Genomic DNA, 24,030 nt, shown 5'->3' with positions numbered 1-24,030 from the left:
AGACAAGTCTGAAAAAATAAATATTTAGAAATAAAAATACATGAATATGTAAATCTATTCATGATATAGCCTGGGCTAAAATATGTCCTTTTACAAATATTTTAAAGCATGCATTTAAAACATATCAGAATTCGATGTCACGTAAGTTAGTAAGTAGCTGTAAAATCTTCATACCATTTGAAGTTACAATAAAGTACAAGTTTGCTATGAATTTTCACATTTTTTACAAAATTGTATCATAAACATTGGTTTTGTGAAATAAGTCTAATAAAGTGACTTTTATTTACTCAAAATTGGTTCATCAAAGATTCAAAACTATCATCAATGAACAAATGGAAAATTAATTAGACTAGGGAATTTGTCAGAGTTGGTAATGATCCATACCTACTCACTGTTGCCTCTGCCTTTAGGGTTTAATGATAGGAATATAACATGGAAAATTCCACTCACTCCTCCACTGACTTCATCCTACTGGGCCTCTTCCCCCCATCAAGGATTGGCCTTGTCCTCTTCATTCTCATCGTCCCCATCTTCCTAATAGCCCTGGCTGGCAACCTGGCCATGGACTGGCCATCCTTCTGGATGCCCACCTCCACACACCCGTGTACGTCCTACTCAGTCAGCTCTCCCTCATGGACCTTATGTATGTCTGCATCACTGTCCCAAGATGGCTTAAAGTTTTCTACCAGCTCTTTCATTGGAGTTGGTTCCAGGCTTGCTTCTTTGTGGCTTTAGCAGGTGCCGAAGGACTAATTCTGATGTCAATGGCCTATGACCATTATGTGCTTATTTGCTTTCCTCTGCACTACCCCATCCACTTGAACAGAAGAGTGTGTGTGCTGAATATCCTGGGATCTTGGACACTGGGCACTGTCAATGCCTGTGCTCACATAGTATATGCCTTTCATATTCCTTACTGCAGATCCAGGTCAATCAATCATTTCTTCTGTGAAGTCCCAGCCATGTTGCCTCTGGCCTATGTAGACACCAGCATCTATGAGTACACTGTGTTCTTCAGCACCATCATCTTTCTCTTGCTCCCTTTCATTGTCATTGTTTTCCTATAGGAAAGTTCTGCTTGCTGTCTACCACATGTGCTCACAGGAGGACAGGAAGGCCTATTCCACCCGCAGCACCCACCTCACTGTGGTGACTTTCTATTACGCACCATTTGCTTACACTTATCTCTGCCCAAAGTCCCTCTGATCTCCAATGGAGACCAAGGTTCTGGCTGTTCTTTATACCATCTTTCCTCCAATGCTCAATCCTATGATCTACTGCCTGAGGAACAAGGAAGTGTTGGGGACCATGGGAAGATTTAATTGGAAGTTTTGCTCTGGAAAATGTAGGTAAATTTTTGTCTTAATATGTCCACAAGTGGATATTCACTAGACAAATGATTAATGCTGAGGTCTCTTGAAATAATTTTAATGTGTAAGGAGTAATATTTTAATATTTGTTATTATAATTATATATTCTAACCATAGTGTTCATTCTTTTTGCCTCTGCCAAATCAAAATAATGAACTGTTACTGTTTACTTATATGTAGATAATATTTTATTAACATGCAGAAATGTAATGGAAAATGCATTTGAAAGCCTTTGAAAATTTTAAGACTATGAAGTATGATCAAAGAATCTCAAAATCAAAGACATATATCTTCAAAGAATGATGGACAATATATACGCAGTCCCAATAATTATGAGTAAGGTAAAATTTACATGACTACTATAGAAATTGAGATGATTATTAGCAATTATTTAAAATACCTTCATTTCAACAAGGCAGAGAATTCACAGGAAATGAATAAATTGTGAGATCCAAGAAGATACAAAATGTCTGAATAACCTGATAACAGACTAAGGTACTGAGGTAATAATAAAAACCTGCACCGTATGACAAAATCAAGAATTGTTGTATTTACCACTGTTTACTAAATAACATTGGGGAAGAACTCATGCAGGTACTCTTCAATCACTTCAGTGAAATAAAGTTGGAATATTACTAATCCATTCCTGAAAGGTAGCAATACCTTGATTCTATAGATGAACAAAGACTCAACTAAAAAGGAATAGTATGGATGAATCTCATTAATGAAAATAGACATAATGGATCTCAGCAACTCACTGTCAAACAGGATACAAACATTAAAAAAAAAGCACATATCATGATTGACTAGGCTTCATTCCTAAATATAAGGATGGTTCAGCATTTTCAAGTCAATAAATATAAAGCATCACATAAACAGAATTAACGACAAAAATCACAGAAGCTTAACTAACCTTTGAGAAGCTCCAACAGTGGTTTATAAACTTCAACAGCTGTTCATAGAAAAACTTTGAAAATATGGGAATAGAGGAACCTCAACTCAACTTATGAAATCATCTCCAAGTCACTGCTACATATTCTGTACATTGGCAGTCTCATTTGAAATGAAAAAAGAAGGCACAAAGATTTCCAACTATTCCACATTCCTTGTCAAAAACATAATTTCTGCTCTATTTCTTTGATAACATTTTCCTACTTAATGTGCATTGGTACCTCACTGTGATTCTCCTTTACGTTTCCCATGTGGTTACTGACCCTGGGCAACTTTTGAAGTGGTTGCTACACATTTTGATGCCTTCTCTGCAATCGTGCAAAGCACTGTTAATGTTCGGATACTGAAGGAGTTGTTGGAAGAGAATGGCTGATCTCAATAGTTAAACTCAAGAGTAGGAGTCGCCATGACTTTATCAAACAGATCTGTGACAGGAAGATTCAATTCCAGATTTCTATGCAAGTGAACACAATAATGGCATCTGATTTAAGGATATTTCAAGTAAAGATAGTTAGACAAAAATCTCTAAAAATAAAATACACTTTCTTAAGAAGACTGTTAACTTGCTGTAAGTTTGCTGAATAAGTATATGTGAAAGCAAGAGGCCATACCAGGAGAGTGTTAAAAGTTTATTCACCAAATGCATCTATAATGTATATTTACATTAATTTTCTTTTTGTAAATTTTATTTAAAAGGCAAAAGAGAAAAAAAAACAAAGCAAATCGGTACGGAACTACAAAAAAAAAATACAGAACTACAAAAAAAAAAAAAACAGTAAAAAATCACCAGTTAATAGATTAGACATTATCATCTTAGAGATAGTTGCTCAAGTCACAGTATCAAAGCATACAAAGGGAACATTCAAACAGAGAGACTGCAAACAGTATTTACATTAATTTTCTATGCACATGTTTTCAATAATGCAACATCAGAATATGATGATTTCTGAGTTCATGTGGGGAAGTATACTTTTCTCATTCTCTTGAGGTTAAATCAGAAACACTACTATTCTACAAGCTCTTATATTTCTTAAAATTGTGAGGGGTAATAAATAGATGTTTCATAAAATACTAATTTCTCAGGAAGAAAATAAAACTTTTGCTTTTAAAAACAAGTAAGATTAATTATTAACTTTTAAGTTTTATAATTTTATAAATGAATCAGATGCTAATTGTCATAAGGGATTTTAAAAATTGGATAAATGTGATCTATACCTATTCATTGTTGTGTTTGTCTTCAGAATAATCCATGGGAATATGCAATGAAAATTACTATCTGATGTCCTTCTACTGAGGTTGTTCCCCTGATCAAAGGTTCTTCTTGTACTCTGCATTTTTACTGTCTTTGTCTTCCTAATGGCCCTGGTTGGCAATCTGTTCATGGTCCTGCTCATCTGCCTGGACGACCACTTCCACACTCCCGTGTTGGTCATGCTCCATCAGCTCTCCCTCATGTACCTCAGGTACATCTCCACCACTGTCCCCAAGATGACATGATGGACCATGAGAAGATAAAAAGTTAAAGAAGAGACATAGCTGGGGTCAGAAGTAGCCCTTGCTCTTCTGATGGGAGGAAAAGAACAGACTCTTCTCTGTAAAAGTATTTATTTATACATTTTAGAATCAATGTCATATGACAGTCTGTTGTCCTAGCAACTCATTGTTTGGATTGCCTTGGAACTAAGAGTTCTCTGGCCTGAAGCAGCTTCTTCATGTGGCTTGCTCCGGCAGTCTTTGCTCTTGGTATGGTCATGTTCCAGCCCCACACATGCCATCAATTTCCAACTTCAGTGGCTCCCAACAATTTCAAGTCAGGCAGTGGAAACTGTGTAGAACTCACAGGGATGGGCTCTGGGTCAGCGGATCAGCCACTTCTGTGATGGGTCAGTGCTGCTCCAGCAAGAGCTCTCTGCCTTTTGACCAGGTGAGAGCCATGCTCACCCCTCAGTTCTACCTGCTGTCACTGCCATCACTGCCAGAATCCAAGCCTTGTCCAGCCCCAGTCTCCTCCTATGGATGTGGTGGTGTCACAGATTCTTACAAGGTAAACACCTGTGCACACATGAGAAGTACAAACTAGTTTCTCTGTGCAAGTTGCTTGAGAATAGATACAAAATTTTACTGCTAGATCAAAACTATACTAATTTGTCGCCCAGAGTGGTCCTCTGATTCCATGTGTGCTCTGGGAAACACTTATTAAGAATTTCAATATGACAAAAGTGGAGCATGTAACTAAACAGTTTATCCTTTTGGATGTGGCACCCTATTCAAGTACACAGGTCACATGATGTGAGGTCAGCTCTGTAAAGCACAAAATGCCTGTGTAGGAAAGGAAGGATGCTGTGCAAACATGAAAAATAAAAAGAAATTCAGATATTAAAATCCTAACTTCCATAGCTGTAGTGTCAAAATGTAGGATATTTTGGGTGTGATTAATAAGTTATAAAAGAGTTTTTAGAGTGAGTGTGGTTGTTGATGTGACTGTAATATATCACATGGTTTAGAAGCCTTTGGCTTATAGGAGGAATTTGAAAAAGATTGGATACATAGACTAGAGGAGTTCTAGAATACTGCTACAATTTTGTTTTAGCTAAAGCTTGTAAGGTAACAAAGTTTGTTAGCTTAACACAGGAACCATAATTTATAGGATTATAATACCCACCCAAAAAGTCAAATGAAGAAGAGGGCAGTAGATATACCCATACACTGGAGAATCAAACAATCCAGCTGAGGGTCTTCATTGCACGGCAATGTCTGGCAGGGATCCAGCTGAAGAGCTGTAGCCCGTGGCAATGTCCTCTATGGGTCCAGCTGCAGACATAGAGCCCACGACAATGTCTCATGTGAGTCTTTGCCAAGAATCTACACTGGGAAAAACCAGAGATCAGAGTTGGAAACTAGACAGTCTGTGCCAGGGAGATGAAGGAAATGAAGTACTAGCAGGCTGAGGATCTGCACTGGAGCCAGGCAGTGATGCCCAAGGTAAAGACCAGGGCTCCCCTGAAAGAAACCACAGTCCTCTTCAGTGACAGTGAGAACTGAATATCCTCTGATGATAAGAATAGCTGAGTTCACATTAGGAAAAACATCATGACAAGGTTCTCCAGGAAATAAACAGCAACATTTCCCCCTCACATTGTATTTTTTGCTATTGGCAACAATCCTCAAGTTGGGCCTCCCACATACAGAATCATGCTGATTCAGGTCAACTGGATGTTTAAAGTGTACCATTAGTTAATCCACCACAATCCACCCCTGGTCAATTTGATAACCAGACATATTTCTTTACATTATAACCTCCAGTGGAAGATCTATGAAAAGTTAACACATTTTAAACTATGCAGTTTTACATTAGAAAGCAATATACATATAAACATTTCATATTGCACTAATTTCCATATCAAAAAAAATATTCAAAAGTCACTCAAAATTTAAGGTTCAAACCATAATACTTCGTTTAAATAGCCAGATTACAAACATTTCTAAAAACTACATTAAAATTTTCTTAGTAGAGCTATTACAATCATAATTCTTGCTTTCCTTTGACCTTTAGCAACAGGGCATGCCAACACAAGAGATGCCCCCAAGGGAGGTCTTGTATTTCAAATACATTCTTTCTTCCTGGTAAAAGGCTTCCGGTCATTTTTACTGTCCTGCTCCTTCTCATCCATCACTTTCTCTTCTGTTTCATTCATGTAAACCACAGCTCCACTGGGTCCTTCCCTCTGACCAAATGGTTCAAATCACCCTACTGGATCTTCACTCTTAATTTCAAGCATAGATCCATTCAAAAGCTCTTAGCAGTAGCCATGCCACTGTTTCAAGAGTGAACTGCACTGAAATTGTTCTGTGACTCTGACAATATCTCTAAACACAACAGAAATGAACACTGAGATCCTGAGAAAGCACCACACACACCACCTGAGATCCAGCAGCCCATGCAGCCCTGCTCTGTAGAAGCTTCCTAAGCCACTCCCCAGCTGGCAGCATTTCTATCAGTGTTCTGATCCTCTAGGCTCCAGCGAAGGTCCCACACTCAGTTCACAGGATGTGCAGGCTTCCCCCTTGGCAAGTCTCTCAATACCTTTTCAAGTTAATCCCAAAGGCTCTTCAGTCGCATGGCCAGACAACATCAGAGAATTGACCCCATTCTCAGTACCAGTTTTGTTGTAGTCAGGTCCACAAGGAAATGCATTCAATACAGGACACAATGTATAATGTTGAGAGAAAATTTCCAAGTCATACTGAAAGAAAGACTCTTCACACTAAGGAGATAAGAGAGCACTAAGCTTCAGGCTAGTGGATTGTTGAGGTATCATTACCAAAGGCAATAGCACTGAGTTTACCAAGAGCTTAGTTTGTTTAACATGTAGCCTTGGGAAGCACAAAACAATCAGGAAACATTGCAAAATTAGTTACAGGCATTGAATCATACACTGACAGGCAGGCTAGTCTTGAGCAGATTTGTTGAGACAAAGGCATCACTCATCATAATACAGAAACATTCCTGGAACAAGTGAAGGGGCCCCTTTCAGAGTGAGTACAGCTAACAGTGTCCTTGACTACCCTGGGGCACCTTAAGATATAGACAATAACTCTGGATCAGCGATTATCAGAGGTTAGCAGGTAGCCTTCAGACCCTTTCAAGGTCAGTTGAATTTAGCAGCAGAAACTTGATCAGAGACGGCTAATTCCTCTCTAATTTGTATCATGAAACACCTATGAATTTGCTAGTTTATAAACGTTTTATATTATAATTATGCCTCAATAATAGGATTATTTCATAATACTTACCTAACATGTAAAGTGCAGAAGAGTTGCAATAGCTCTATTCACACACTAGAGGACAAGAGAATTCAGCTGAGGCCCTGGATTGCAAATTGATATCTTGTATAGGTCCAGCTAAAGACTTAGAGCACGAGATAATGTCTCTTGCAAGTCTGTATCAAGGATCTATACTGGGAAGGCCCAAAGTCAGAAAGTCTGAGATAGCAGGATAAAGGACCTATGCCAGCCACTGAAGGATCTCCACCAATGCCAGGACATGGTATTCAAGGTAAAGACTAGAGCTCCCAAAAAGAGAACTGAAGAGTTCAGAGCAGAAAATTCAGTGTGACAAACTTCTTCGGGAGAATCAACAGCATACCACTTTCTCCTCCATTCATCTGGTTTTTTTTGAAAATTTTATTTAAAGAGAAAAAAAAAAGCAAAACAAAACAGTAAAAGGGTACAAGTAATAAAGAATTTCAAAAAAAACTACACAGTAAGAAATCACTGGCTAATAGATTACATATTGTCATCTTAGAAATAGTTGTTCAAGTTACAAAATTAAGCATACAAAGTGGGCATTCAAACAGTGAGACTGCAAACATTTGTGTTCAATAATCCAACAAAAACTTAGTAATATGATCATCTATCTTACACACCTAAACACACTTGCTGTTGTGTCCTTTAGAGCACTTTATCTTCATCTCTTTTTTACAATAACATTTACACATTTATCTGTTTATGCTGTTGGAAGCAATCCTCAGAGAGCCTTCCACACGGAGAACCCTCTGATTCAGTACAGCTGGGTATTACAGCCATTAATTAACCCACCACCGTGATGCTGATGAATACTCAGAAGATGACAATGCTGAATTAAAAATGGGAACTGTGAAGAGCTTTCCAGTTGAGAACAAGGACTCCATTTACATGTAGAATAGAGCCCATGTTGTTATTCTATGGCAGAAAATGTGTGTCCATTTTGCCCATGAATTGAGACCCTGAAGGAAACTGGGATTAAAGATGGTGGGCTACTTAATCTCATGGAGGAAATTCCAAGGCAGTCAAACACTGAAGCCATGGCATGAATACAACTGGTTGCTCCCAATCCAATTTAAAATAAGAATCAGGAGCAAAACGCAGAGCAGAATTATGCAAAGCTGGCCAGAAAGATTTGTCTATAAAGTTGTGGGAAATACAGTGTGATTTCTGAAAAAGAAGCCAAGTAAATAGCCTGTAAAAATGAGTAACATGGCATGAAAGCATCTCAGAATTGGGCAGACTGTCTCCATTGTAGACAGGAGGGTAGAAAAAATAAAAAATAAAAATTCTTCGAAGGCCTGACCTTTGCAAAGAAAATATCAGGATGCAGTGGTCATTAGGGAATTACATCACAATAAAATATGGTGACAAGATCACCTATTCTGGCACTTAAGATTCTGAAGCTGCTGTCCAAATGGGCTCAAGTTCTTGTCAAACTGGGCTCACATCTTTTTACTACTCACATTGTGCTGGGTTTTCAGGCACACTGAATACAAAAGTTGTTGAATCAAAAGCCTCCCATCCAGATTTCCTGGGAGGCCAGCTTGAGAGGACAAAGTGTATAGCTGTGAGAAAGGTCCATCAAAGTGCAGTGGAAAATCCAGAAAGTTGGAAATGCAGGGATGCATATTTGCAATTTGTGTTGAGCAAAACTGAAGTGGACCCAGTGCAAGAGAAGTCAAATATGCCATGACCAGCAAGGTCAGAGTGGCGAGGCTGCCCACAACCTCTGTAGCTCCCATCTCAACACAAATTGATCTGTATGCAGGGCTGCAGTGCCATAATTTAGTGACTGTCCTGCTGGATTTTGGTCTTGTTAAGTCTGATTCTTTTGTATACCCTGTTTCCTCTTTTTAGAAACAGCGATGTTTACTCTGTGCCATTATAGATTGGAGTTAACATTTTATTTTAACATTTTACAGATGTGTTCAAAGCTAAAAGTTACCTTGAGTCTTAGAAGAGACTTGCAATTGAACTTCAGAAAAACAATGAAATGTTTGAGATTTTAGGGAAGAAATAATTGCATTCTGGTTATATACAGGGTAGTTACCTGTAATTGTGAGCTTGATGTTGTCTCTATTTTAAGGTTTAATTATATTTTAAGGAGATATGTTTGGTGAGAAGCTGATGAGAAGTGGACTCTGACCATTCATCCAGATGTGTGAACTGCAATGAACTAAGAAAGGCCTAGCAGATCAGTGAGTGTAGTCCTGGGTGTGTCCTGGTGCATCAGGAGGTATGAAATTGAGACGTACACATGGGCCTTCAGCTATTTTTCTTTGACACTGTTGCAGTGTCTGCTTTCATCCTCTGGGGAAGCTCTGTATTCCAGCTACAATCAGGCTTTGCAAATTCTGGCTGTTTGGATGTCATTGCTCATGGCAGGACACTGTTACTGGTCCCCTTCATCTGAGGACAGTTATGATCTTAAATGTACAGCATTAGCTGTCTCACCTGTCTTATTCATGCTGGTTTGATCCATGCTTTCTCCATTTCCTCACCTCCATGAGGTGAGCAGTTTTTCTCCAGTTCTTTGCTTTGCAACATTGTAGATACTGGCGAATCTGAATACTTGAAATGTGTACAATAAAAAGTGTAATATAGTTTAATAAGAAGCATACATAAGAGAAATAAAATAAATTAAAAACAAAATAGAAGAGTATAATATTAATTTTATACCAATGATAGAAATCGTAGAAGTCAGTATAAGTCTATTGGTACATTAAGAATAATATGTGAACAAGTTAATGACATATACAATTTAATTATAGATGATGTAAAATTAATTACATTTTAAAATGTTATATGATAATATCATTTTGGGTCTTTTTTTTTATTTTTGAGTATACAGAATCAAAATCAGGACCCCATGCTTTCCATTTAGGCACTGTACTAGGGAGCTATATTCCTGTTTGCTATAATATCATTATGAATAAAAAACAATTATTATAATATAACTGAGTAACCAAGACATTATTTATATTATCACTGTGCTTCTAGAGGCTTCAAGTTTCACAAGTGCATCTATCTTCACATCTTCACATCTCTATCAGGCCACACTATTTCACAGTGTACAGCAAAGCAACGAAAGAGAAGATGGAGGAGGCAGAGCAGGGACACCAGGGTCACTTCTTCTTGGACTAGAACACCCCAAATGCTCTTTCTATGCCCCCCTGACTTCCTTTTTCCACAGGCTGTAGATGAATGGATTCAGCATAGGGGTCAGGATGGTGTGGAAGACAGCCAGGAATTTTCTTCTGCTGGGGAGCTGACACTCCTAGACCAAAGATAAGTGTAGACAAAGGGAGTATAGTACAAGGTCACGACTGTCAGGTGTGTTGAGCAGGTGGTGAAGACCTTTTTCCTTCCCTCTTTGAAGTGCACGTGGAAGACAGCAAAGAGGCCCCATCCATAGGAAACAGTGATGCCTAGGAAAGGGAGAAGGAGGAACAGGCTGGTACTCACAAAAACCATGTACTCATAGACCCAGGTGTCCACACAGGCCAGGAGCAGCATGGTGGGGACATTGCAGAAGAAGTGATTGATGCCCCTGGACCTGCAGTACAGGAGATGAAGGGCATAGACTGTGTGCCCCAGGGAGTTGATGGAGCCCAGCGTCCAAGATCCTATGACCATCTTTGTACACATCCATCTGTTCCTGCGGAAAGGCTAATGGAGTGGGTAGCAGATGGCCACAAATCGTCATAAGCCATGGAAGCCAATAGTAACCCTTCAGAGCAAGCCATGGTCAGGAAGAAGAAACTCTGTACCCCACACCCCAGTTAAGAGATGCGTTTCGGGCCAGAGAATAAGTTGAAGGCCATGTTTGGGACAGTAGTAGTTACATCCATCAGGTCCATGAGGGAGAGCTGGCTGAGGAGAAACATGGGCGTGTGCAGCTGGATGTCCACACGGATGAGGTGAATCATGGCCATGTTACCCACGGAAGCCAGGCAGAATATGAAGCTGACCATCACCAAGATAAGTCAGCCGCTGATTTGGGGGAATCATCTCCAACAAAATAAAATCATCTGAAGCTTGGTTCCATTTATCCATGAAAATACTTTCTATAAATTTCTTGAAAAAAATAAAAAGCATGACAACTAAGCATAAATATGACATGAAATAGGAGAGGACAATAAAAAAATAAATTGTATTAATGCTTGAGTAGAATGAATAGCTTTTCTCCCAGCAGTGTACCCTTTGTGAATTTGACCTTAATATCACAATTGAAAGTTTGCTCTCTGATTGTTTCTGATAATCTTGTCAGTAAGAAAAAGTATAAAGTCTAGCACCATGGGTAGGAAAAGTCAGTAAGAGTGCTGAAGTATTCCTTCCTTCCTGGGTAGCTGCTAGCTAACCCAGTACCCATGATCACTGCTAAGACACAGACACTGAGCAAGGCAGGGACCTCTGATTGCTTCAATCTATCATGGATATTTTCAACAGCACCTCAAGGGTGTGACTTGGAATCTTGTCCCCAGAAACTCCAAAGTGATTGTCATCCTGCTCTCCTTTACTTTTTAAAATCTCTTTTGCTCTTTTCCCACTCCTTCCCCTAACAGAACTCGATGCATCTTGAACCTTTCTCAATTTTTACTTATCCTGTTCTTTAAAAATATCTTCTGAAAAAATATTCTTCTAATTTTCCTAAATTAGGAAAATTCTGGCAAATTCTCTGTGCTTAAACTTTAAACTTTTCTACATAATATAGCATTCATCCTACTTTTAGCATATTATTTCAATAAGTTGGCATTCTTAGTGAGTTTTCCATTTTTAAAACCTAAAATCTCAAAATAATTTGCACAGATTTTGATGCACATTTTCCTTTTTCTATGTAAGAAATTTGCAGCTGAAGGGAATGATAGATTTCATATTATTTACTTTTTCCATTTCATTTTTTGACAATTCCAAAGCATAACTACTTATTTCCAAACCATAGCTATCATGATGGTGCATATATAGCATGGGTATGGAGCTTAAAATAAAAAAGACATATTTTCCTCTCTCTACTGTATATAGGAATCTTAGTGTTCTACCTGATGTGTGTACTATGCTTTCTATGTCTTCATGTATTAACATCTTTCCACAACATAAATTTTATAAATATTAATTTTGGAATATTCTTATCCCAAGTATTAAGAATAATAATCATTTTGGATAGAATAGTGTTCTAAATTACAGTTAGGGCTGAAGTAAGATTGTCGTGAGTTCCAACTTCTAGTAATTGTTGAGTGAATGCATGCAATCCAAGTCCTGATCTCCAAAAATCATGTCTGATTCTTTCCCATGAGGTCTTCCCCTCTGGAGATGGGAGAGAGTGCTGTTTCTGCCCTGCTGAGCATGGGGTCTTCACATAAGGGGAGGAAGGAGTCACATGGTGAGGCAAATCGAAGTCTTTCAACTAGAAAGGAGAGGGCCAGCAGTCACAGGGTTCACAGATAATTCTGACATTTATATTTATTTAAATTGAAAAAAAATATCATTAATAATTTGGAGTGAAGTAATACAAAAAAGAAATAAATACTTTTGTCTTCCTGGATAATTTTTCTGTGTTTATGCTCCATTTTCCTTGGGAGCTTTTGTCTGTAACTTAATTCCTGGTGGTTTCTCTTTTCCTCTTTCCACCACTGCGAGGCTGTGGATTCTTTCTCTCTCCCAGTGTACATAAACTCTATCCACCTGTGTTTGGCTTCTTCCCTGATCTCACCACAGTCTAAGATTTCATGCAGGATGGAAATGGCTCTGCTTGCCAAAGGAAATACTGATGCCACATTTTACCCAAGACATTACTTTATGGAGGAGCTGGGCTTTCACGGTTATTCAACAGGAAAGAACGGCAACAACACTTTGTCCCACTGGCACACCTGGAGTAACTGAAACCAGCTGTTAATTCATGGATGTTTGTTAATCATGAACACATGAAAGAGAATAGCCATAGGAAAATGGGATGCTGTTTTATTTATTTTATTTAAAAATATTTACTGCTGTTTAGGAGAAAAAGCACCACCATTGGGAAGCACATGGTCAGAGAGCAGACAGACACACAGTGCCAGTGGACGTGGATGCCAGCAGGAATCCCAGGCCTCCTCTGCTTTTCACAGCACTTTAGGAATAAATCTCATGACCTGAGTGAAAAGGAAAAACACAGGCCCACGTGAAGACATGTGCATTCCTTCTAATTATACTCACTGTTTCTGTTTCTTTGCAGTGCTACTAGATATTAATGCACCGCATGACTAAAATGCACACGTGTAAATGGTGGATTATTAAAGCTCATTGAGTAACTCAGAAGATACAGCAGAAGATACAGCAAAAACCAAATTCAGAAATGCACAGCGTGATGTCATGTGGTTCTTAGTACCAGACAGAAACTGAGTGTAAAGGGGCCGAGAGATATTGGGTGAAGTCTCCCAGCAGCCCTTGTGTGGCGATGCTTCTGAGCCTGTGTCTGCTCACTGCGCATTCTTTTTTTTTTTTTTATTTAAGAGGAAAAAAAGAAAAACACAAAACAAAACAAAGCGGTGTAAGGGTACATGTAATACAGAACTACAAAAAAAAAAAAAAAACACATAACAGTAAGAAATCACCTGTTAATAGATTACATATTATCATCTTGAAAATAGTTGCTCAAATCACAGTATCAAAGAATACAAGGTGGACATTCAAACAGGGAGACTGCAAACAGCTGTGTTCAATGATCCAAAAACATTGATATAGTCAGCTATTTAACACCCCTAAACACACTTGCTGTTATATCCGTTAGAGCTCTTTTTCTTTTTTTTTTCTTTTTTTTCCCTCTCTTTTTTACAACAAAATTTACACATTTTGGATTTTATTACTCCTTAGTGCTTATTACTTTTTTTGGGGCGGGGGAGAGAATACAGTCAAATATGGCAAAACAAAGCTGTCAGTCAAAACCAAGGATAGACATAGCACATGGTGTAGAACAGAGTACAAGGTTATCCACAATGGTTATCAACGTTGTCTCTTGTTTCCTTAAAAAGAATTGTCTATCTCATTAGATATTATAAGGTTGGACAAAACAGTAGAGAACAAGACCAATAAAACTTAGGCTGCGCACTGTGCATTCTGCTCTGGCAGAACAGCTAGAGAGAAGCCTTGGAGAAGCATTTTCTGTATACTAGGACAGTGGGAATAAGGAGCATGAGTTTACAAAGGGCAGAGGTTCTCTGTGTGGAGGGAAGTGAAGACTTGGAATTTGTTCTCATCTCATGGTGAAAGCCAGTAAGTGCCGCCGTGGTCCTAGTCCTAAATCCAGACCTCACACAGGACACTGTGGGTGTGGGAGCGCAGGGAGGAGTGGTACATGGAGCAGAGCCCTCACCAGAAAACAGGAGCAGATGGGGCTCACACTGGCTTAAAAAAAAAGAAATTGTGCACCCTGGAACCCTAGCTCAAGACCTGGGCACCGCAGCACAGTTGGCTTACCATGAGGCACAGGGCAGCATCCTGTGAATCATTCTCTCTGTTTTCCTTGCACAGGGATCACTGCATGCTGAGCTCATAACAAATCAACTGCTGAAACAAACAAATGTGAGGCTCGGAAAAGCTTAGTGTGATAGTCCAACCTAACAAGCATGGCCATCTGGGTTCCAGAAAGCAACTCTTAGTGTAATTGCTAGGATTTAAGGAACACGGGATAATTTCTGTGTGTCCTTCTTTGATGAAAAATTAAATTCAAATGATTAAATATTCCAGCAATTTTTTCCAAGAAGTGTATTTCCAATAACAAACATGAACACAGAGAGTTTTAAGTTAATGTACTCTATTGGATATTCATCGCGAAGGAGAGAGAGAGTTTGCATTTACAGATTCTGCACAAGTTAGAACCTAGATTATCCTGAAAATGGATTGATAGCAATCACTATAGCTCTTTCATTTCCTACTTTGAAATGGTCATTCTATCACACAGTTCAAGGGAATAAATCACTGACTCAATATCCTCTGCATGTGTGAATGAGGCTTTTAGTGTCTGGGATGCTGGAGTGACAGCTGAGTGTCTGATTCCATTGACGTCAGCAGATTTCTCCTTTAGGCATGGGGCCTTGTTTAATGCACAAGGCACACACAAAGCATAACTCTCTCAGTTACATTATAATTTGAGAATATGGCTTCTGTGTTTAAATTCAGTTTAAGTATAAAGTCTCCTCAAACTTTCCTAAAACAATGTTAAAACCTATGGAGTTTAAACATAACACCTACCTTGCACACTCTGATCACATAAGCGTAGCAAGTGCAGGGTATAGAATGTAGTTTGTATGACTTACTACTAATCCATACATACCTTTAAAAAGTATTATGATAATGACCCATGATCAATATGAAGTTGTTCAAGCTTCATCAATTTCAATTCCAGCAATGCCAAAAGACAGCACAGAATGGATCCACAGTAAGGTCAGCCGCCTTTGTCCATTCCACACTTACAGATTATAAATCACCAGGTCTCATGGAAACTCACTGTCTTAACCAAAGAAACAAACCTGCAGAGCACATACTGCAGCCTTTTAAAAGTTTCCTGTAATTCCTGGTGCGTTCTAAATTCATGTTTAGTTTTCTTTTTTTTTTCAGTTTGTTGTGAGATTCTTTATTCTCTGTGCAGCAGAAAGGATTTCCTTACAGGACGAAAACCATATCTCCAAAATACCCCCATTAGTTAAAGTGGCCCAAAACCACTCAGTCAGTAAAGTCATCTGGACTTACCTGAAGTTCTCCACTATGTGTTTTGAGAGAGGCAGTAGCTCTATAAGATCTCTGTGCCTTACTCACAGTCTGTTGAATTTTTTTACAATTGTCAAGCACATAACTGAACCCCTGTAGTTGGCCAGGCTTTTTAAGGAGATTTTTCCCTGTGTCAGCCCACCCTGCACCAAAATTCACCTCTGCATACTGGAGAAGCCCGCTTTACCTCCTGGTCACTAGGCAGAACTTCCCAAGTACCCGCTGTGGTACACATTCCTCCCTGCCCCTGCCTGTAAGAGCTCTCCTCATGGTGAAATCAGAAAGAAACTTCACCCTCCCTGGGACTTACTGCACAAAGATTTCTTAATTAAAGCCTCTTTTACTCTCATATGGTTAGAGGGGAAACTGAGTAAGATTTTTCACACTTCCCTCCTCAGGTTCCATTAATGCAAATGAAAAAAGTTGTTGTCTTTGATCTGCTCAGTCTTATATCATCAAGCCTTAGATATCCCTCCTTTTTCCTCTAATTGATCCCCAATGTACAGGTCCAAAGGTACCAAGTCTTGGTCACTTAATTTGACTTCACTAATTTGGATATAGCACAATTATAGTTTAGAGTAATTCAACCAATTCAACCAAACAAATTAATTATTTGCATTCACCAGTTAACCAGAATTGGACTAAGTATGGATGCGTCTGATTTTGAATAGTATGATTTTATGAGTGATGTTAGCTAATGTTTTTGAAATCTCCTCAATTTATAAATTAAAGACTTAAGAGTTAGTCAAACTTGAAGAATGCTTGTTTATGTCCTGAAAATTACATCATAACTAGTACAAGGGCAACTTCTACATTAACTATTAAATTTTCAAGAATCTTTCTAGTGGCTGTGGTTGGCTACATTACACCATGGCAAACACTTCATACTCTTTTTCAAACTACCCTTCCAATAGAATTTAGAAGTAATTTCTACATGGTCTCTGGTCTCTGTAATTTTGTGACTCCTTAAAGACATTCTAACATCTTGCATTTTCCCATCTCATTTGAATTTATATAACTTTTCATATGTGTGTTACTATACATTGTCCTTCTTTGAAGTAACAGTAATTTTAAGAAGAGGATCACTCAGTATACACCTTTGTATTACTGGAAAACCATGAAATTAATGTAAAGATAAAATCAGTTGCTGTGTTATTATCAACTTCATTTGCAATTCAAATTATGTATTATGAATCACACTCTTCTCTTGCAGAATTTTAGTAATAAAGCCCACTCATGTTTTATAAGTACCTTACAAGTATTTAAGGGTCATCTCTTTGTATTGTTAGAGAAAAATCATCTCTCAATTGGATTCGGGTTAGCCAAAATTTTCTTTTACATTTTTCATATGAAACTTCTGAATTTAAAAATTTCATATTCAAGTATTATATGAATTGAAGTTTTTAATTATTTCTAACAAAATTATTTTAAGTACTTTCTCAAGAGACTGTACTGCATTTACTGAATTAAAAAATACATTGAGAATAAGTGCCTCATCTCCTTCCCTAGATTGGGTGGTTGACCATAGCCTCACGGGTATCACATGCACAAAGGAATATTTTCTGTTGATCCTTACTGGATGGTTTACAGGGAGCCCCACATCCCACCTTTTATCCATGTACTCCTCATCACTGATCTCACTATGAACACTAGTAGGCCTCACGAACCCAGGCCTTCTTTTCACAGAAATGGTTTGCTATCTCCATATGTATTTGCTTGGGGAAATCCACAGGGACTTGGACGGTTGAGGACAAGTCTGCAGCCCACAGGGTGGCCCTGGACAAAGATTGTGAAAAAGTCCTGCTAGATTTTAGAAAAATGTTGCTAGATGTGCTTAGTGTCAGCTCAATGGGGGAAAATTATTATTTTATACAGACTCTCCCAATATCAAAATATCTGTTTTAAGGGATCATGCATTTCACATATTTATTACTCATCCAATGTCTCACCAGAATGTGTCTCGATGTCTTTGTGTTTTGATTGTATGGGGTAAAAACAATATGATCAAAATGTAATAGAATCACATTTTAAATATTTCTTGTAATATCTGATTTATAAGGATTTTGCTTTTAGTCGTATTTCTTTCAAAATATTCTCATATGATAATAGTTACTAAATCAAAGAAGAGTATTTCAATTTTTAATATAGATAATAAAGGGGTTTTACTTTTTTGTTACTTTGAATGAGGATTTATCAATCTGTTTTATTTTTTCAAAGAACTCATTCTGTTTTTCATTATTTCATTAGTTATTTGTATGGATTTTACCTTTACTACATTACTTTCAGCTCTGATAGTTATTTATATTCTTCAACTGCTTTGAAGTTTAACTTCTTGTTACTTTATCATATTGAAGTGCATCATTGATTTGCATATTTTATACTGCTTTGATTTTGTGACATGTAGTCACATAAATAAGTACCTTACGATTATAATCAAAATTTTCTTGAAATATCTGGCATATGAAGACCTCTACAGGCTGTAGAGTCTTATTTCCAGTTTTGTTTGACTCTATATATTTTTGTCTTGCATTTGTTCCATTCAAAAACATGATAATTCAAAAGTGTATTATTGAATCTCCAAGTATTAACTAATTTTTGTTATTATCAATGTTATCCTTACAGTGTGATTTGATATACAGTGAGATATATTATCCTTTTCTAGTTGCTAAGTTAGCCCTGAAACACATTTTATCCTTTCTTTTTCATTTTATTTTACAGACAAAATTACAAAATAGAAAATTCAAAAAGAAAACAAAATTGAAAAACAAGAGGAAAATGACAACAAAACCCTACAATAGCTATATAGGTTTTCAAAACAAAAAAAATGAGAGGAATTTAGCAATGGTTGTTATGCTGCATGTTATGTTCACAGTAGTCACTAAGGTTACCAGATACAGGAGTAAAATAAAACATTAAAATGGAACAAACCTTAGATTTCAAAGACAAAGCAGAAAGAAGTCACTCAGTGCACACTGTCCTCTTCCATATACGTGCCCCGACCTGCAAAGTAAATCAAGCAATATCAGGCTATTTCTTTCATCTCACCTAACACAAGTGTTTAGAGTATTTGCATATAGTTTCATGAGTTACTGTGGTTGAAAACAAAATTCTGAAGATGCCTGTTAAGTACAAGTCAGTTATACTATAGTTTTGATATTGTATATCTTCTTTTAGAACATGAAGATCCCAGAGTTTGTGCACATCAAGAGAAACAATTTAAGAGTGTGGTAGAGAACATATTACATGGGGTGCTAGATTTGTGGTCCTCTTCCTTGTCCATAACGTGTTCTCTGCCTGGCTGCTTTACATGCATAAGGTCCTTTTAGGCGAGGCATTCACTAAGGTGATTTCTCTCTTACTGCGAATACAGTGAGTGGTCAGAGTGGGGATATAGGTTCTCTTTAGCCACCATTACTTGCAGATTAGTTATCGATTGGGATCTGTTCCCTACTCTTTTAAGTTACAGTAGGTGATATGTGACCATGGGACTAGTTCAGGGCTAGGTTACATCTGATTTGTCTTAATTGCAGTGGGTTGGGATCAATTGAAATGAAGCCACCACTGTGTCAGCCACCCCAGGAGTGAACTTCTCTGCTGGAGAGGAGGAAGCTAGCAGCAGAAGTCACAGCAAAGAAACTAACTGTGGACTCAAAACTACAAAACCAGCAGCTATAATAATGCTAAGAGGAAAAAAGGAGAGGAAATAAATGTTATAGAATAACATGAAATGTTAAAAATTCTTAACAGTAAATTTTACCATTAAAAGTGGAACAATGAGACACTTAGGTGGGAGAAAGAAAATGTCTTATTAAAATATAAAAAAATGAAAAAAGTTATTAAACACAACAAAGTTAAAAATAATAGAGGAGCTGGACAAAAGCATGAGATAAAGATTCTGAATCCCCCTACAGAGGTGAAAGGATCAGAGCCTCTTCCTTGTGGCTGTACCCACTACTCCCGGGACTGTGGTCACTCTCTGCAGGGAAGGGCTAAGGCCTGGTCCCAAGAGGGCCTCACACTGGCAGAGCTGCATATGCCATGAAGGTGTGAGGTGGCAGACACTTTCCTGCACACAGGCTTCAGTCTGTGTGCCTGGCTGTGGGGCAGCTGCCCAGGCCTTCCCAATCCCTCCCACATGCACAATTTCATTCCACACAGCTGCACAGTGTGTGCTCCATGGGACAGCACACATGTGCACAGCAAATGTCCTGTGCTTCTCCAGCCCTCTTACAAGCAGAGCCTCAGGGTTATGGGGGACACACTGGGGGACAGGATGCATTAGACCACAGAGCATAGGATGCACTCAATCCGTGTCCCTGGAGGGGTGGCACCACTCCACAATCAGAAGCCCTTCAGCCATGGAGCTCAGGGCCACATGAGCCACCCTAGTGAGTGGTGCTCAGTTGGCCTACAAGTCCCAGCCCCTGCACTTGAGAAGTGATAAAGTACATGCCATATCGAGCTCCTCACATGCACAGGTTCAATGTTTCACCGGTTACACTTAGAAGTGACACACAGCCCATCATATATTTCAGAATATTGGGCTGTGTGTCTTGGGAACTGCAGAGCTCTAAGCCATTCTCTGTACTCCTGATGCCCTGAGGTAGAACGCAGTCGGGCCTCTGAGTTGTGCACTTAGGCACAAGAATCAGGTATCAAATTTCTTGCCTCCCTCGATTTTGGCACTGTGTCTTCTGGATTCCTAAGGACACCTCACATGACTGTGTTTCTTCCTATTTGGACAAATTTTTATACAAAGTGGAAACTCATTTAAAGTAATTTTGAGTTATTGATGTCAGCACAATGGAGTTGAATATGAAATTTTAAAATATCAAAACATTTTCTGAAAGTGAATATTTTCTTTACTTGTTCCATTTTGAGGGAAGTACCTATTTTTTATTGCTTTTATTTATTTACTAAAGTATTGCATAGAAAATTTTGGAGTACTAGCCCATGTGTATTTGACCATTAATGTTACAGAAAGGAGTCCATGGAGAAGCAACACAGGAACATGAGTCAGTGTAGCGTAAGCTGTTTTCTTCTTTTCCCATCCAGGTTACTCTTTCCTTTCATCCACTGTCTTCCCCATTAATTTTCACAATATTTATTGTACATTTTGAATCTTGTTTAATCCTTTGCTTTTTTACACTAGAGAGACAGTGCAGTATTTACACATGTGAGCCTGATTCAAAAGTGTTAAAAGATGAGTAGCACGTGCTGTGTCATCATGGCCATAGAGCGGTCACTGACAACTTGTGGTGTCACTTCCAGATCCCTAAACAATGCCAGATGCAGAGCAGATGGGCAGAAGAACTTTTGTTTATTTTTTCCTCCTCCAGGGAACTTTTCTGCATTCACCACAATCTCTTCACACAGGATCACTTACAAATCATCTGCCTAAAACTGTGTAGAATGTTTTCTCCAGTGTGTAAGGCAAACTGAAAACAGCATCTCTAAAAATTCAAATTTACCAACACTAGTAAATGAAGTGCACATTTAAATAAATTTTATCAACATTACCCTTTGCATGATCTCTGGTTCTTCAAAAAAATGAACCTTTACTCTTTACCTTATCATCATTTTTTGAGATTTTACTCACTGATAATTCTTTTGTTTTCCTGAAACACTTCATATCTTGGTCCTTGGTCAATCATTTTCCATTTCTTTCCTTTCTCCTACTAATTCATTCCAGGCAATTGTCCTAATGAATCCTCCTCATACCAGTTTCCTTTAAAGTTTGCAACCTCAGACTAGTCCTTTTTACACCTGTCAGTTCACACTGTCTTGGTGATCACTTCCATTACCAGGGTTTCTCCTACCATCTGTACTCAGTGATCTTTCAGTTATTCTGTCAAACTGAGTTTTTCCTATCTTCAGTATTACACCTATTTCCTTAGTAAGCCAAATATTGCATTAAATAGCTATAAATCAATAGCATTCTCATTATTATATTATTATCTTGAATTTATTAGTTTTTTGTTTATGGTTTGTCTGTAGACGTCCCCCCAAGGTCTGATAAAGTCTTCTGGAGGATGGCTAAAGGATGATCTTCTGGAGTTTATGATTGTTCCACAGTATAGTTCTGGGATCGAGAATCTTATAGCACTACACCTTACCATAGAGCAGGTAGCCTACATATGAAATATGATATAACAGACAGGAAAATGCCTCTCTCTCTCTCTCTCTCTCTCTCTCTCTCTCTCTCTCTCCCTTTGTCTGTCTCAATCTCTTTTCCTGTTCTCAATTTGCTTTTGGTATCTTCTACTGGCATTAAATCATGAACTGTTGCCCCTCTGCCATGACACAGTGCCTTGGAGCCAGCAGATTACAGACCAAAATCTTTACAAGCTCTATTAACATTTCCCCTTCAATTTTGGGTGTCTTGTATTTTGTTTCAGCAATGGGAAAATTAACCAGCACAGAATGTGGTACCAGAGAAGTAGCGTCATTGCTGTGACTGCACCTGACCATTTCATTTAGGAGCCTTTAGGAATAGCTGAAGGAAGAGTTTGGAAAGGTTCTAAGATGCTGACTGAAAAAGTATGGCTGGAATATGCTGTTTTGATTTCTGTTCAGGACTCAGAAGACCAAAAGGAAGATAGAAATCCTCTCAGGAAAGGCATCAGAAGGTTTCCTGGGAAAATGGACTGCTTTGGTTTTTCAATCCAAGACAATGCATGTTATAGCTTGGAAGAAAGTTTGTCTGCATTAGGATCATATTCAGAGACTGTCTGAGGCTAAAACTGAGGGTGTTGGCCTACTTAATCTGGCAGAAGAAATTTCCAGGCACTTGAAAGTTGAAGCTGTGCCATGGCTACAGCTACTTTGGGGCTTCCATTGGTCCCATCCCAATAAGAGGCCTAGTAGAATGATTTAAAATGTGAGTTTTGCCAAAAAGAAAGCTCCACTAAAGCTGTGGACTGCAAAGATGAAGCAGAAGAAATCTTAATTCATGAGAAAGGGCCGCAAAATAGACAAGACATCCTGAGGGAATCAGAAGAAGCAGCAAGACTCCACACTTCACAGCCTCAAAATTGCAAAAATGAAATACTTTGCTTTGAGAGGAAGGCCACAGTGCACCATATTCCAGAATGGCAGAATCCTGGAGAATTTTTTTCCCAGAAATACATTTGCAATGTTGAGAAATCCAAGCACTGGAATCCTACAGCCAACAGAAACAGAAGCCTGGCACTTGCTCCAGCAGTCAGCCAGCCTTGGCATGCTACACATGGCACTGGTTTTAGGCACATTCAGAATGCAAGAGTTGTGGTGTTAGGGAGGCTTCCACTCAGATTTCAGAAGATCTGGGAGGCCAAGCAGTGGCCATCTGAGAGTGCAGCGTGTACATATGAATTCGAATGTGCAGTGAAAACCCAACAAATTTGCAGAAACTGGGAACATGGGTCATTTGAAAATTTCAAGGAGAAGTAAAGCAGAATCAAGAGAGAATACATGGGAGCTACAGATAGTGGAAGTGCCATAGGGTTGGAGCTACCCAAGCCCTTTGGAGTTCAGATCTTTCTGCAGATTGCCTCAGATGCTACACATAGAATTATGTGACTTAAATTTTGACTTACGGATTTGGGGCTTCTATTGGTCTCATCCCATTGTATGCCTCTACTTCTACCTTATCAGAATTGTAATGTTTATCTTGTGATATTTAATGTTGGACTTGTTTAACTTACTTTTCATTTGTACATGGATTTGCAGTTAAGAATTAGCTTAAATATCAGAAGAAACTTTGGAGTTGGACTTTTCAGCAATGTTGACATTGCTAGGCCTTTGGCAACTCTTTAAGATGGACTAAATAAACTCCTTTTCCATAAAGGTACATGCACAAGTCTTTGTAAGTCAGGGGCGGAATAATATGGCTTGGTTTTAGATGTCCCCCCAAGGACTAATGCAGGCATAGGTGGAGCTTCTTCAGAGGTGGCTAGATCTAGTGTGAGGTGGCTAGATCCAGTGTGTGCTGCTACTATTTATTCCTAGTGAAATGCTAGTATCAAGGACATTGGGATTAAGGATGTGAGTGCCACCTGAAGTAAGTGGCCTGGAGAATACATAAGGAACAGACAGATGTGTGGTTGTCCTGGGTTGCTTTGCTATCTTTTCCCATCATACAGTTTCTCCTCTGTGAAGCCTGTATGCTGTGTCACACTGC

General features: G+C 38.5%; 2 pseudogenes; one reads left to right on the top strand and one right to left on the bottom strand.

Annotated features, from left to right (window-relative positions):
- The first annotated feature begins 432 nt into the window (after positions 1 to 432).
- LOC106025608 (olfactory receptor 2L3-like) lies at positions 433 to 1,353 on the top strand (annotated as a pseudogene).
- Positions 1,354 to 10,290: 8,937 nt separating this feature from the next.
- Positions 10,291 to 11,183, bottom strand: LOC106025688 (olfactory receptor 2L13-like; annotated as a pseudogene).
- Between the last annotated feature and the right edge of the window lie 12,847 nt (positions 11,184 to 24,030).

The sequence above is a fragment of the Cavia porcellus genome, unplaced genomic scaffold (genome assembly GCF_034190915.1).
Source record: "Cavia porcellus strain 051 isolate PalLab524CR breed Dunkin Hartley unplaced genomic scaffold, mCavPor4.1 scaffold_2, whole genome shotgun sequence".
NCBI lineage: Eukaryota > Metazoa > Chordata > Mammalia > Rodentia > Caviidae > Cavia > Cavia porcellus.
The sequence above is the reverse complement of the archived record's forward strand: the minus strand, read 5'-3'. Positions and strand labels throughout refer to the sequence as shown.